Genomic DNA, 18,025 nt, shown 5'->3' with positions numbered 1-18,025 from the left:
AAAAAAATTGAACGTACCTGTTCTAATAGCATGTATTGTGGATCAGAGCCGTCATGTAGAGAAACGTCATTATTGATTTGGCGGATTGCGTTGACAACAAATTCTTCTTTGATGACCACTCCCACACTATCGATCAGACCGGTTTCGCGATTCTGAAAATAATATTATTAATATTATGCAAAAGTATCACCATTATGTTTACCCAGAGTAGGCCTTCCACAGGTATTTTTTCTACTGTCAGTGGCCGCTTGTATAACTGTATTTGGCAAGCGACGTTCCGGCACAATGCCATTTCATTAGTTTAGCTTCTTGTCGCATAATATCCAACATGCATCCATACCGTGTTATATTAAAGCTTCACGTAAGGTTTTGATTATTTTTTTACAGTATTCGACCAGGGAACTGGCTTGCCCTATGACATCAACATAAATGTATTGAACTTCAGTTGATGTTTGTAGTAGTAAAATCATGCCGACATAACTGCAATGTTTCCGCCTTGTAGTCAATCCTTTCATAGTTTGAAATGACGTTAACCCCCACAAGAAAGCCGATACAAAATCGTTATATTAAGTCCCGCAGTTCACCCTGATCGGTCTACCGACTCCTCAGAGTGAGCTGTGGATGTCGACCTGAAAAGGTCATGAACAACTATAAGTAAGTAATATAAAAAGGTATCAAGTGTCACTCGCATACATCGTGAGTCAATATGTATTTGAATTATTTTATAATGTTATCAATTTAAATCGCTGATCAAATTTAAGATATTATTTCCAGTGTATAGAATCATACAGAAAACTACGCTTTCATATAAATATCCTCTTCTGAATTCGTACAAATGATATCACACATTTTTCAAGTAAATGCTATATAACCCTTTGTGTTAAATAGAGATAGCACTATTATTGTATTTTACTCACACGCTTTGTTCAGTATGTGAAGCTCAGTGAGTAAGAAAGAGAACACTCTAAGACAGATTCTCTTTAGCCAGATCTCGTACGTATGAGCGAAACAAATTCACAATCTTAAAATATAGAATCAACCAAAGGGAATATCGATCTTTTGAGATGCGATTATCGATTTATATAACTTAAGTGTAAAAATGAACATTGTTTATGTTATAAGAATGTACTAATTAAGTCTTCTTGTAAACTTTATTAACAAATTGTAATAATTTGAGAGGTGAGACGATGATCCATACAACTTGTCACCTCTCTCTTTCTAGGCGAATCTATTTGATTCTCGCCTCACGAGATGAGTTGTATAAAGAACTAAGAAGGTCGAAATATCCTATTTCCGATTATTCTAGCTTTCTTAAAACTATCCAATTTACTATATATTAATCAATTCTGCCTTATGCATACATTTTCTGAGAAATACATTACGTATTTGCCGACAACCACGTATTTCAAGCTGCAATTTCGAGGTTAGTTTTTGGAAACTAAATTCCTTTAGAATCACTTTAGATTGAGAATAACAATGATTCGTTTAGTAGTATAAACTGCGGCTTTTTTACAAACTGCGTAGGAACATAAGGTGATATTAAACTTTGTTTCCAAAGAGTGCTAGAAATGGAAAATTTTACGAACAGGAACGCTCAATAATTTTTCAAAAATGTGCAATATTAGATATAATATCTGTAATATAAAAAAATATCTTAGTTTTACATAATGTACTTTATAAAACATTTTCCTAATCACCTTCGCCCGAATCAGTTGTTTGTAACATAAAAAATATCTCATACTATAAGTTTACGAAATCGTTTACTAAAAAATACATCATTCATAATAATAATAATTATATAAATATGTATACCTAAATGTAAGTATATGAATCTCATTGGAGTAGGATACATAAAAATATATGAAATAATGGACAAACCAATACAATTGTCCATTTGTTTCGTCAGTAGTTTGAATAAAAACATGTAAATAAGTGTAAATGGAAACATGAGTGAAGATACTTTATCGTTATTGATTTTTGGGTTTTCACCACGTGTACTTCTTCCTTCTTTCCTCGATATCATATAATATCTCTTGATAATGGCCTCTGCAACAAGCCCGAAACGTCGAGCAAAGAATGAAGAATTACACACGGTGAAAACCCAAAAATCAATTACGATGACGAACAACCGTGAAAGTCTCAAACAGAAGATAAGTACATTGGTTAAACCAAGTTACATGCTACTTTATTTAAAGCTAGTACTCGTACCTAAATTGGAAATATTTTGATTAAACTATTTTTTAATCACATCAAAATCCATCATGTACGAAAAAGTAGGAGCATGGTTCATAATGAATTAATTTATTAAAATTAAGTACTTAATGAATACACAAGTTTTACGAATGTAGCATTCATTATTAAATATGCATAATTTTAAACAACCCCAGACTTGTAGATATTAGAAAAAAATATTCAAATATTAACACCATGTGGGCATGTGGAATAATTTGTTCTAATAGGTTTCTGATGTTGTTGAAACTATTAATTATTATGTAAGTAAATTCCCATTGGATTCCTCTATGATTTTATTAAAATGTATGCTACCTCTTTTATTTCGACAACATCTATCGCATGAGTTTTCGCAATGTATTATTTGCTCAATGCAATCTATATGTTATGTATTATATAATATATAGGTGCATATGAGGGTGAGAAAAAACACGTCACACAGTGATGTTCCTAAACAAAATGCCGCGTCAATTTTTCTACAGTATTTTAAATCTCCCTATGATGACTCAAATACCTCCGTAATATGGAATCTGTTCTATGAATATATAACAAAAAATACCTTTGCGATAATAGGTATATGAAATTAATAACTTATACATAATATTTATTTGCTTTTTATGTTACTAGGTATAAGATAGAATTTAGACACTTACCCAAATCACCGGAGTGTAAGGTCTTATTCGATACCCAACTTCTATAGGGAAACAACTCAAAATACATTGTTCTAAGATTTCGTCGTTACCACTTGGCAATACCTACACAGTTTTGTTATTTTTACTCATTTGTACTCTGCTATTATTGTACAGTAGGTACCTATATAAAAATCCTTAGTACTATCATAGTACCACTATGTTTGTGGTTTGCATAGTATGCGACAAGTTTCTCCAATCACAAGACAAACAATAATTCAAAACACCAACAAAAACTCACAATCAAGACACGATAATTATTATAGTACCTACTTGATTAAGGTGGGTATGTACTTTTTTATAATTATTATGGTTTTATAAATAAATACTACGACGATGTAAACGACCACGACTACGACCTCTTGTTAGTCGAGGATTGCTGTTTAAACTAATATTTTGTAAGAAAATTTATTCTTTCAAAGCCCTCAAATCAAAAATTACATGTGCTATTAGTTATTGTTTATAAAACCTTTTTTTGAGACAAAAAAATCTCTTCAAGCAATAAATCTTCACCGACAATATTTTTTTCAATGCACAATAGGTAGGATTCATTGTATTATTATTGAGTAGTAAACAGCTTTGCTACGTAGAAGTTTTGTGAAACAAAAAATATGAACTAAGTAGGTACCTACCTATATTGATTTAATGATTTATTTCAAAGGACCGTATTACTATGGTTATTTTAATATCCTCAACAATATATTTTTTCCATTAGCTTTATTTTCTATATAACATGAAGGATAGGTAAAGAGTTTAGGTAGGTACCTACCTACGAGTATTTTTTCACTGCGAAGTATTTCTGCCGAACTAAAACCGAAATAAAAAATAAGAGTAGGTACCTAGCTCAGCATGATATGGGTAATACTATGAACGTTTAAATTTGTTCGTTCCCCCTGATGAAGATGCCCATACACGCAAAAATTGTACAGAGACCACAGACATTTTAATTTACTTGCACAATAGCGTTATTAAACCTCCTTGGATGTATATCGCTCCATACCGATGGGAAGACACCTTGTTGGTTGCATACCATCTAATATCAACAGGTCGACTAATGAACGGCCTCGGTTGTCTTATGATGTATTGTGGAAACTATGATGCGTCAAGCCTACCTAGTACCTAAAGTTAGCTATCCTATATCCTATATTTTACGCAATCGTCAATCGGACAGTTATTGTTTTGTTTCTTCCATCCATTTCTCTCCCGTTTCATTCCATAAAATATTGTGACTTCCACTCCCGTATTGATTACAAATTTAATGTACTCAAAATCATAACTGTTTGGTAACTCGCGATTTACACTCTTACCCAAGTCAGCTAAGCCCTGTGGTTCATACCAAAGTGTCTAAAATCCAAGCCTTGGTAGATACCTACACAAAGGTAATTTATTTATTCATAAAACATTAATTAACAAATGAATTATTTTTCACAATACCTATGTAGATATTTCATGTGTTTTAATTGAAAATCAAAAAAAAGGTGCGTAATAATTTAACGTTATTATCGATATTAGTAGTAGGTACCTACCCTAAATAAATGATGTATTTTGTGATTTTGTCTGCAAGCAAAAAAACTTGTTGAATAGCACTGAAGAATAGAATAATATACTAACTATTATCTCATATTGTCTTAAAGAAAACGGAAGAGAGTCATGTAAGGGTGCTTTCTTCAATAAAAACTGTATTTTTTATTATCAGGCATGGGTTGTCTAGAAATGCATTGTTAAAAAAATATACCTAGATGCATTTCTAAGAAATTTGCCTGTTATTATCGACATGTACGAATTATTAAAAATCAGGGGTAGTCAACAAGTAAAATCATTGTTTAATATTTATTTTTTTTAAATATATTTATATACCAATTCATATTCCTCAATTTCAACACAATCTGAACCGGAACGCCATATTAAATATTCTGATGAGGCTCGAGAATTTTACGAGACATCTCGCTATCAGGATTCCACGAGAAGGAACGGTAGATTCGAAGAATCCACGAGACGGAACGGAATTGTCAACGAATTTACGAACCGGAACGGCGCTCCGGGGCGTTCCGCTCCATTCCGAGCGCTGTTTCCAAAAATTACACGTTTATACAATTTGACAGCTATGATACATACGTGTGATATAAGTTAAGTTATCTACTAATTCATGTTAAATATAATTATTACAAGTACATCGTTGTATGGAAGTTTCGTGAACTAAAACTGGTTTTACTGTGTTTACAAAATGTAATAATGCTTCTTTCAGTACCTTATAGCGGAACTCTCTGATAAAACATCTGATAATCAACCAGCTGTCATCAAGCGCGAGATCATTGAAGATATATCACACCCATTATCTCCTATATATTATTATCCTACAGCTTTTCCGGGTTTTGGCGAGCGATTGTGTGCCTTATTCATGTCCGATGGGTTAAATAATAATAATATTAATAATCGGTTCTCGGATCGTTTAAAATGGGTTTTCTATAGTTGACAGCTGCATGATTAAATTTCATTCGAATTCGGTGATTTTTGTTCATTTCTCGATACATTTTCCAGCGACACGCGACTTTATTGACAACTGATTATGTCGGGAATTTTTTTTTCACAATGTTTGCAACACTCAAACCAACTCACCAAAGATGCTTACTTTAAATTTAAAATGCGTTTTAACCGATTTATACAATCAATTATCACAAACTGATCATAATAAGATTAAACGATAAACATATTAAAAATGATTTATTTAAATTTTTATGAATTAAATTCATTGTTTTAAGTTAAGTTTCCAATCTCTGACGGAAAGAAAGTCTTTTGACACTACGTATTTATCACGCTATGTATACTAAACTAGATTATTTCAATTTACCCACCACATATTTACTTATCTGATGCATTCGAGTGGCTATAATTCGGAGCGAGCACAATTTTATAAAACTCAACACAATCACAAAAAAATCACTTTTAAAAACTACCATCCGTCATTCTTAGGTAGTTGTTTATGTAAAAAACGACAGGTGATATTATTTACGTCTTATAATGATTAAAAAATGCACAGCACTATATAATAACTCACATTTATAGCAAGTACCTATAGATAACTATAATTATTCAAATAAACAATAACATTTATACGAATTCCCATTAAAAACAGTTCATTTTATCCGCGGCCATATTTTCGCATTTTCACGATCAACTATGCTATCAACGCAGTGTTGCCAAGTCAAAATTTAAAAATTCAGTCGATTTTGAAAAATGTAGTATATATTGGATATGATTTAAAACTAATAAGAATAACAAAAACTAATAATATTATTTTTTTGTAAACAATGATGATATTAATGGGTAAATGGCGCTTTTGGGTAGAGTAACAATGCTTTTTTTGTCAATTTAGAAATGTATAACATCAAAAAAGGTCATGCGTAAATCATTTCAAGTGTATTATTAAAAGAATCATCAGTTAATTTACAATTATGGAGAAATACAAATACCAGTAGATTTCTTGAATTTCGAAAAAAATCAAAAATTCAGTATATTGGCAAAAAATATCAGTTGATCTACTGAAATTTCAGTAGACATGGCAACACTGGATCAATATATAATTCAATAGATATTTCAAAATTTGATAACGTTACATTTTTTTTATGTCTGTTAAATGATATTTTTTTTAAACCAATGAAACTTATATACATACAGAAACTTATATAGCTCATATAACTCAAAAATATTTAAAAGGTATTCATCAATAATTGGTGTTTAATATACATATTATTTAAATCATGATATTATATTTATCTACATATTCATATCGTCATCATCACCATCGACCTGAACCAATCCACTGCTGGATAAAGGCCTCCCTACCCTGATTCTACTCCTTTCTGTCATTTGAATTGCTATATTTATCAGTGATATTATTATCAACCTATCTATATATAATGCCATTATTGTCACGAGCCTCAATAAGTCTACTGCTGGATGAAGGCTTCTCTACGCTGATTGTATTCTTGACAGTATTGAATTTCTATATTTATTAAAAATGCTAAAGTTATTTATCTACATATTCATATCGTCATCATAATGATCATCATCTTCAACCAGGGGATGAAGGGTTCCGCAACCTGATTCTACTCTACTTGGTCATATAAATTGCATTATTTTTTTAAATTTGTGATTTTATATACCTACCCATTTATATCGTCATTACTTATCGTCATCGACCTGTATCAATCCACTGCTGGATGAAGGCTTCTTTAAGCTGATTCCACATCTTTAGGTCTTACAAATTCCTATTCTTATCAGAATTGTTCTATTCCTCTCAGATATATGTATTGCTTCATTATTTATCAACATTTGTCTCGCTATGAATGTCCCGCACCGGGAAACTATATTGTTTAAGGTTAATTTGTAATTCAAATTTTGATTTTTTTAATATTATTCTATGGCTGCAAGCATTTATTTTTTTTAGACAATGAAACAAAATAATGTTAATATATTGCTTTATATTCGAATGATTGAGACGTATAATTATTTATCATATTTAACTGCACATACCTACACATATATTGTATTAAAATTAATATGTCAGTGGTAGCATACGGAGATTCTGCAAGGCATAGCAGCCTAAGGCGGTGTTAGACGATATTGTGAAGGCCAGATTTCTGAATAGACTACGCATATGAGTCCAAATTTATATTGGCAGTGACGATTTGCAAATCGTAAAAATGACAAATCAGCGAAATGTCAATTTGTCTGACGTGAATAAAAAACCCATCCCGAAGGGAAAACTATGGCGCCATCTATGCATATTTTACAATTATATTAAAATCCAACACTGCCCAGCCATCTGCAAGACCTAGCGAGACAGACAGGCGACCGCCAGCTGGCTCAGCTAGTCGCATTAATTATTGCTTCACATTCGAATGATTGTGATGTATCATCATAAATAAATGCTCGATGACGAAAGATTTAGAAACCTACACATAAATTGTTTTAAAATATCAGTGTGAGCTAAAACCACTAAATGAAACAAGTTGAAGCGAATTAATAATGGTGAAATGAGTTTCAAAGATGCATTGCAAATTCCAACCTTCTATACAAGATAGCACACAATATAATAGGTATATATACTTACAATTGGCCTGTAATCTGAATACGAACAACCCGGTAGTTGAGGGTATTCATCATCATATATTGGGTGTGAAACATCTTCAATAATCTCACGCTTGACGACGCCTTGTTGATCATCTGTCTCAGATTTTATATTAGAGAGGTCAGCCATTAGGCACTGAAAGAAGCAATTATAATATTTTGTAAACACGGTAAAACCAGTTTCAGTTCATGTAACACCCATATAACAATGTATAATAATTATATTTAACATGAATTAGTCGATAACCTAACCTAACCTATAATATCACAGATGTATCGTAGGTAGCTGTCAAATTGCTTAATCAAGTATTCTTTTGTACCTAACAAAGTTAAATGTCATCGAATAACCTTACATAGTTTGTAAAAAAGCAACATATTATTATATTATTATACTTATCGTTATTATTCTCAATCTAAAGTGATTGTAAAAGAATTTTGTTTCCAAAAACTAACCTCGAAATTGCAACGTGAAATGTCCGCGTTCACTTGCGTTACGTGAAAGCGAGGGTCCGGGTTGTTTGAATGGCTTGTCAGCGTGTCAAACAAAGGCTTGTCTTCTATATCCGAGTGTTCTCCATCACATTCTTGGTTTACGTCCATGTTAAGGGTATATATTCCAGAAGCAACGTGTTACGTGACAGATAGGATCCTTTCAAGGTAATATTAGAAAAGTGTTGCCGCAATACTGAAAAGTATTTCCGTGGAAACTACTTATAATAAAAATACACACTTGACACGGTGACACAATTTAATAATATGTGTGTTTTGTTGTCTATAAAAAACAATGGTACGAAAATGATCATCAGCATTTCCTCAATCATAACGAGAACAGCGCATCTAGGTATAAAATAACAAATAAATCAAACTGGGTTTTTTTCTCCTATAATGTCAACACTGAGGATATCTTTTTCGTGACAGCTCCACGCTCTCCTAGTCACCAGCGACAGGACATACGTTTTATTTACGATAAAAGTTCTACGTTTAGTCGGTGTTCTTGACATTAGCATCTGTACCATAATACCTACAATATTCAATAGGTACATTATTGTTTATCAGATAATAGCTACACGGAATATTATCAACTGCATTCCGGCAACACTTATATACAACACAACAGAAAGTTGTCACGTTGTCTCTTGCACAATATTGCATACGATTGTTGATACGCAAACATGGAAGTCAAGCGAGAATGTGATGGAGACCAATCTGGTACTGGAGACAAGTTTGATGTAACAACTAGCCATCAAAACAGCCCTGACACGCGCACCTATATAAAGCAAGAGAACACGGATGATTTCAGTTGCGATTTTGAGGTTAGTTTTTATTTATTAAGTCCTTTCCTGCGATTTTTTATAATTATTTTATCAGAATACCTACGATAAGTTTATTTTTTTACAATTTGTTTAAGAACATACGAGGATGTCAAACTTTCTTTCAAAAATCTTTTGACACTAGCTGAGCCAGCTGGCTCTCGCCAGTCTGTCTCGCTAGGTCTTGCAGACGGCTTGGAGGTGTTGGATATAAATCTAATTGTTAAGTATGCATAGACGGCGCTATAGTTTTCCCTTCGGGATGGATTTTCATTCACCTCAAACAGTTTGACATTTCACCGATTTCACCAATATCACCAATATCATCAATATCCAAAATGATGTTTGATTTAATAGCATTATTTTAAATATTTTATGGACAAATACGTATTATGGCATGGTTTTCCCAGGGTTAATTTAAATTTTAAAAACTAACCAACACCATCTGTAAATTGTAGTCTTAGTTCAATGTAAACAAATACGCATAACTGACAATGTTTAGTCTGTACTATCTATAGTGGATCCACCCTACCTCCACCCATCGCCACTGCAAGATAGTCTAATTTTTCATACATTTAGATTATTGCGTTATAATACGTTTTATTCATTCAATGGGGGAAGATCCTATTAGATTGAAAAAATGTAAAAACTATTCCTCATAATGTCTTTTAAGATACTCTTAATTTCCACCCTGAAGCGGTGTGTCCATATGCTTTGCTTAGGAACAAAAATGGTAAGTATTTTATTTTAAAATTCTTTAAAGTACTTAATATACTAATGAATAAATTCCAACATGCTAAATTTATTATTTAACAAATTATCCGGGTGGGGAAATAAAAAATGTATTATTTTTATCATGTACAAAAGAGGAAAAATTAGCAGGTATCTACTTACATATTGTACCTAATTGTGTAATAAAAATGTCATAATTGCCAATAATTATATTATATTTCACTTATAAGTGATGAATGATAAAATAGCAAACATGCATAATAAGAAGAATTATTAGAATGTTATTTTTATTGAGTAGGTATTAATAGTTACTAATGTTATAAAAGATGAAGAAATTTTACTGTAATTTTATATACAATAATTATTATTATAAAATATACAAACATCATTAATTTTTAATTACCTACTTGTATTAAACGTCACATCAATTTCATTTACCTACCTAAATGTAAAAATCATACAATTATTACTGAATCACGATAACTACCTATCTATTATATATGGAAGTATGTGATACTTCGACGTTGATCTGACAATAGTAACTATCAGACATTTATAGCCAATTTTTCGGGGGGTTCAAAAAACTATTTTTGTCGGTATCAGTGTTATTTTTATTTTTCAAGTGAAATGATTTAATATTAGTACTAAAACAGTCATTTAAAAATGTATGGAAATTGTAATGTCATTATAAAATAAAGCAGATGGATAATATTTCTTTTTAGTTTCTAAACACTTCGATGCAGATAGACACCATTTTCCACGTCAAATTTGAGCATTTTAGGATTTTTTTCGTAGAACAATAATATTTCCATTGATCCGTCACCATTTTGTACAAAACTAAACAATAATACTATAACTACAATACAATAATACTAAACTAAACAATAATACTATATTGTGAATAATTGTCAACAGTTCTTAAGGGGGACATGCTCAGCGTAGGTCAAAATGGAGCTTTTGTTCTATTTTGAAAGCATGATCCTGGACATACCTTAAACGTTGTAGATAATCTATTTATTTTATTTTGAAGCCTTATTATCCTTTATATTTATTTTAAACATTTGATGACTGCATAAAGTATTTTTATTACATAGTTTATTATTCTTTTAAACCTCTCGTTCTAACGTTTTAGAATATAGTCATATTTCAGTACATAAATGTGCAGTGGTGTTAAATTTTTTTTCATTTATTAATTTTTAAACGCATTTATAAAACCATGAGTATAATTAATGTCGACATTATTATAGTGAAATATTTACGATAAAAAATTATATTGATAATATCTGTGATCCCAAATTTGACAAGAATTACGCATTTTATTATTCAAAAAATGGGCAAGATTAACACATTTGAAGATAATTTTAAAGATACTTATTATAAGCTATGTCTTTGGTCATTCAAGTCTGATAAACATCCTACGAATAATGAATGCTTTATAATAATTATTGACCTACGAATATGGTAGTGTATTTTTGCTACGCCACTCGACCCAGAAATTAAAATAAAATGGATTGACTCGACTAAATGATTTTACTAAAGTAATCGACGCCATTTGTCTGTTCGTACATGTTTAGTTACTAAATTACTCGCCACCCGTCTAAACTACTCGCCTGATCCGAATCGGACTTAAGGGTGTCTTGATGAGCGCAGCGACAAAATCAAACCTCATTGACGTGCCTATTCAATCGTAAAGACCCAACACCCGAAGCGGTACGCAAACAAGAAGGAAAACGCAACAGTATCTTCAAAGGTGGTGTAGTGCTTCGAACGAATAATGCAACAAAAATACTGAATGGACATTTATGGTCGCGTAAGAGTTTGCATTATTTTTTTGTCTATGCTCACATGACAGCTAGTTGGGGTTGACATTAGAATTCTTAAAACGATTGATTGTTAAAGTACGTAGCTAATTAATCATTAAAGAAGCTACTTACTTCAATATTTACCCCATAATAGTGTTATTACAATATTCAGTAGGTACCTATGAGAATGTGAACGTAACTTCCGATGTATTTTACAAACCTAATATTAATAAAATATGTTTGTGTATAACAAAACACAATAAATACTTAATTGAGAATTGAAATACAAAACAACATTTCCAACGGTGATATGTAAAAGACAAAAAACAATAAATAAAGAGCCTTTCAGCGTAACGTTCCGACATTTAATCTGTTTACCAACTGTCAAAATTAGCGTCTCAACCTTCAAAGCTTATGAAGCTCAAAAGCCTCAGACGCGGTTGTCAAAATCTAATTAGAAATGAAATTTATCATACCTAATTTCCTTCTCATACAATGAGTTCGATACTGCTTTGTCAAAAAGTTGCCCTTCAAGGTCGTCATAGTCCAGAAACTTTGCATTCTTTATGTTGGCTGATTTTTTATATTGTTAGGTACTCGTAGTATAAATGTTTTGATTGATTTATGTTTGTATTTTATTTCTTGACAGACCCCGCTCGTACACCGCGACATGGATTGTATGATAGCACCTAATATATTTGAGAGACAATCTGCACAGTCGTTTGGTGAAACTGAAGTGCAAGAAATGGACATCAAAAATGAAATGGCGCTTGCTTGTGCGAAAGAAGTCCGTCTGAGGTTGAACAGAGCTTCATTTTTCGTTAGAAATTTTGTTTGCAACGTGTGTTGTAATTTTTTTTCATCAGCGCACATTTTGAAGTACCATAAACGTATGCATGATGCGTCGCTGACTTTCGATGAAGTGGCTTTTCCATGCGACCAAAGCAGTCACTTGTATGAAAAGTTTGATGCGTCGACGTTTGCAAGTGATTCACAGGTAACTCATATAACACACATGCTCATTTGATTATTGTTGTTAGGTATATAATGTATTTTAATATATTGTCATCTGATACGTACCTGTATACTATACTAAACTTATGTATATATTTTAATACAAAATGGGTATCATCCAGCGGCAAAGGGTGTAAACAAGCTGCTAATATTCAACATAAATATGGTGCACACAAAACTTCTTCGTTCTTATCCACGTATTTATTTTCATTGAACTAACACTAAAATAATTTACTGATAGTTTTTAAAATTTAATAAAAACCCTGTGAAACTAAACCTCAATATGTTATTATATCATACAGAATTTTTGATATTTTATAGATGGAAGAATATTTTTTATTTATATTGGTTTGGTTTAGTCAAGGCTTAATGCATTTAAAAAAAAACTAACCCAACCATCCGTAATATGTACTCTTAATTGAACTAATACAAACAAGTATGACCGCAAAAGTGCACTATTTTGTCGGATTGCCCATAACATTGGAATGTCGTTCGGTGATTATACATTCACCTACCAAATTAAGTCATAATTTGGGGGCCAGCGATGAAAGAAAGAGCTCTGGGAAACCCTTTCTGGCTAATCGTAATGATGATACTGTTACATAATATTAATAATGTTATTATTTTCAGAAGTGTGAAAACGGTCTGATGAATATTAAGTATGAGAATAATGATGAGGGAGTCAACATCAATGAAGAATTTGTTGATAATGCAATTCGCCAAATTAATGCTGAATTAACTCAACCTGGCTCCTCTAATCTACAATACAAGTCATTAGACCAGGTATGTTAAATTACATAGTTATTTTTTTTTAAATCTGATGAAACTTTGAACTGTAAAAAAAACTACAAGTTACTATTTACAAAAAAATATTATTTTTCGAAAAATCGATACCTTCATGGCATTAACAGAAAATGATGTTGGGCATGTGGCCTTAGTATTCTCAATTAACCAATTCTGGGTGCCCAATTTGGTCTACTTTCATTATATGTAGTTGAAAATAAATCACCGTTTTTTTTTTTAAATAAATCCATAATATTTAAATCAAAATATTAATCATGGTTTGACAGGGATTTCCGTTGACCTTAACGTGAGCTTTTGCCCCATTTTTAAAGAATTGTGCGTCGATGCCACCAGCGCGTAAACCACATCAAATGGTGCATTATCCTGGATGTAATGAATTCTAGGGAGTCTTCTGGATTAGTCTTTTTTCGTGTGGACAATTTTCCTTATTAACAAACCCGTGCAAACATGAGCGTCATCGCTAAACGCAATTTTGCGGTAAATTGAAGTTATAAGTTGCGTAAATCGACAACAGATTTTCCAAGTAAATTTGGATAATTTATTATTGTTTGTTGCTTGAGTGGTTCTGTTCATAATGAATTGCCAGACTAGGTATACTGATCATTAGGTATGCTCACATACTGTAACTTAAATTTTAGAAGTATTTTTATATAGCTACATATTTTTTCCGACTTATATGCGGCGTAAATGAATACTCTGCACTTCTTGGTGGTATTGGTTTGTGTGTCTCTGATAATTAATTATCTTAGGAATCGAGGGCATCCATTTGTTGTTCTCCCAAGGTGCAAAACTAACTTGCCTTTGGGAGGACAATAAGTTTGTACAGCCAAATCACATCAGATATTGACATATTTCACCTGCGCCAGGATGAGTATAAGTGGGCAATGTTTTATAAATTCTTAAAATAGGGTCTGCTTAGCTCATCCGGTGACTTCCTTGTTATTTTAATTTTTTAATGTCAACACTAATTCTGCTGTTTTAATGGTCATATTTTTCTCTTTCTTTAATATATATGTAATACTCTTTTATTATTATTTATTTTCTTCTAAATGTCATGTTGTGAACGTCTTATATTAATAATTTGTAATGTTCACCACATTTAAATAATTAAAAAAAGATTTTGATCATAAATATCAACGAGTGAGCGCAGTGTACCGTATTGTTTAAACAGAAATACACTTTACAAACGACATAGTATTAGTGCTATTATATTTCATTGATAGTATTGGTTTGAATATATTAACATTCCTATTCTTTTTGTAGATTTCTACCCAGAAATGTTTTGCAGTACATAAGAGTAAAGCATTGGATATCGTTAAAAGAGATACTGTTGATAATGATCCGAGTAACAACAAAATAGCACATGCAATCAATAAAAACAAAAAATTGATGATGCAGCATTCGGAAATAACCATCGATGAACAGAACATCAAACATGAATTATTTCAGAAATTATACTTGCCAAAGGAGGTTCGAATTAAGTTGATAAGAGTTACATATTTTCTACGTAACTTTATTTGTTATTATTGTTGTGGAGTGTATGAAACTGTAAAACACCTAAATCATCACTACGTTTCATGCATGAAATCATCCATGACACATACAGGTGAAAAACGACATCAATGCGATGTATGTTTTAAAAAATTCATAACAAATAGTAAACTCAAAAGACATAAAATGACACATACTGGTGAAAAACATTATAAATGCATTGTATGTTCATATAGATGCTCGCGACTTGTTGAACTTAAGAGACATAAAGTGACACATACTGGTGAAAAACCTTATAAATGCAATGTATGTTCATATAGATGCTCGCGATTTGGAAATCTCAAAACACATAGGACACATACTGGTGAAAAACCTTATAAATGTAATGTATGTTCATATAGATGCTCGCGACTTGGTGATCTTAAGAGACATAAAATGACTCATACTGGTGAAAAACCTTTTAAATGCAATGTATGTTCACATAAATCCTCGACATCTAGTCAGCTCAAAACACATAAAATGACACATTGATACGAACACAAAATGCGTGCCTTCAGCCAGAATTTCTTGCGACGATTTTATGACGTCACAACTATTTTGATCCGATCTAGGATGTCGATTCTATATTGAATTACGCGGCCTACCTCGAGACAAAGCTAAAAGAAACATGTGATAAGTCCCATAGTTCGGTCTGAGCGACTTACAGCCACTCAGAGTGAACTATGGATGATTTCTTTCAGGCAGACCAAATGGTCTTATTAGAAAAATGTAAGTAATTAAATGGTCTAGAATTTAAGGTTATAAATAAACAATATTATGTAAACGACTTATGCGATATCATTAGCTGAATACTGTAAACAAAAGTTAATTTATAACTAATCCTTTTTTGTATTATATAAAATCAAATTTTGCTTACGTAAAAAAAAATTGAAATTTCACTCGCGATTTATTTGACGTAGAGCGCCGTAAATATCTTGAATAATTAAAATATGATATCAAATAATGTTGTAATTAAAATCTAATGATTAGATATTGTAAGTATCGACTGTACGCACCAAATGTAAATGATAAATTAGTATTATTGATCGTAATAAAGTACATATGAATTTAGTACGTAGGTACTTATGTAAAAAGTAGATAAGAAAATTACGAAAGTTGTAAATCTACGTATCTGGTAAGTGGTGAGGCACTATTATTCTGTTAATTTACAAATGATTTTTTTTCTTAGATCTGTCAACTAAGCCTTACAGATCGTTTTCAATTTGTAAAAAGATACCTTTAAACAGGTGATCTTTGAACCTCGTAAACCTGTACTTGTCGTAGAAATATTATTTAGATCTAAAACTTTATCTTGACCTTATAGTGCCCCATAAATGTATTTGTATAAATTAAAGTTGTACTTTCTCCTTGAAGGAGCGAAAACGACGCGAAAGGTACTGACACGAAATATTTATTTGTTCTTATATTATGCACCGTTTAAACCGATAATATGTCATTTTTCATTATTGTAATTCTGATATTTGAATCAGAAAGCATTTATCTAATCGACGTTAAAAGCACCAGAAGGGCTTTTGCGATGAATATGAAACTTGTCTTACCTGTTGATACCTATAGGCCGGTAGTTTTTGACTTAATAAGATACTCGTAATTTTCCGGGAAAGTGGGAAAATAAACCGCTTTTCCGTAATTGGTCCGAGGGTTTTGCTCCTGGTCTGATAGAAGGAGTCAAAAACAACCTCATTGGTTCACTTTTCGCGTGTAAACACGCCCCTAAATGTCATTGACGGATTTTTCTTATCTTTTTCCACACTTTTTTTTTTTTTTCAATTCAATTTTAATTTATTTTACATATTGTGGACATTACAAATTATAAGTTTAAGAAGTTCACAACATGACATTTAGAAACAAATAAATATTATTAAAGAAGTATTATGTAATATTGTAATTATGCAATATTAAGTTATTCTATAGTATAAATGTGTAAATACAAAAAATATGAAGTATATAGGTACAAGGAAGTACACCGGATGAGTTAAGCAGACCCTATTTTAAGAATTTATAAAATAACGTCCACCTATACTCATTCTCACGTAGATGGAATATATCAACATCCGAAGCAATTTGGTTGAACAGAGTTATTGCTCTACCAATTGGCATCACCAATGGCAGGTTAGTTCTGCTCCTCGGGAGAACAAACAACTGATGCTCCCGATTTCTAAGATAGTTATCAGGGACACACAAGTCAATATTACCAAGAATGGCAGAGTTCTCATTCACACCACGTATTAGTCGAAAAAAATACGTGGCCAAATTAATATTGATATCTTCTAGCACTTAAACTACAGTATGTTAGCATACCTAAGAGAAAGTCAGTTGGATAAAGCCACGGATAGTATCCATATAACCTCAAATAAAGGAGTCTCAAAAATTTCTATTGAACTCGCTCCACCATAAGGTCATATTTCAACTGATGCGGGGCCCAAACAATCGACCCACTCTCAAGCCGGCTTCTCACTAAAGAATTATAAAGAATTTTTAATACAGTAACATCCGAAAAGACCCGGGAAGTACGCAAGACGAAGCCCAACATTTGTAGCGCCTTTTTACAAATAATAGCTATAGGTATGACCACTAAATGACAGCTTACTGTCAAACGTAATGCCAAGATCCCTTACAGATGGTATTCGCGAAAGAACTCTGCCATTCATCGAATATTGGAAAAATAATACTCGCGAGGCTCTGGTAAATGATAAAATATTGCATTTTTCAATATTGAAGTCCAGTTTGTTACGCCTGCCCCAATCTAATATATTGTCTATATCAA

General features: G+C 31.9%; 1 long non-coding RNA gene across 1 annotated transcript; it reads right to left on the bottom strand.

Annotated features, from left to right (window-relative positions):
* Positions 1-110: 110 nt before the first annotated feature.
* Positions 111-8,624, bottom strand: LOC147070570 (uncharacterized). The gene is made up of 3 exons (XR_015070929.1): positions 8,502-8,624; positions 8,032-8,184; positions 111-152 (listed from the first exon to the last, which is right to left on the bottom strand). It is a non-coding gene; the product is annotated as an uncharacterized LOC147070570 (long non-coding RNA).
* Positions 8,625-18,025: the final 9,401 nt, after the last annotated feature.

Source organism: Rhyacophila brunnea, unplaced genomic scaffold, assembly GCF_057557595.1.
Source record: "Rhyacophila brunnea isolate RB1 unplaced genomic scaffold, BYU_Rbru_1.0 scaffold_211, whole genome shotgun sequence".
Lineage (NCBI taxonomy): Eukaryota > Metazoa > Arthropoda > Insecta > Trichoptera > Rhyacophilidae > Rhyacophila > Rhyacophila brunnea.
The sequence above is the reverse complement of the archived record's forward strand: the minus strand, read 5'-3'. Positions and strand labels throughout refer to the sequence as shown.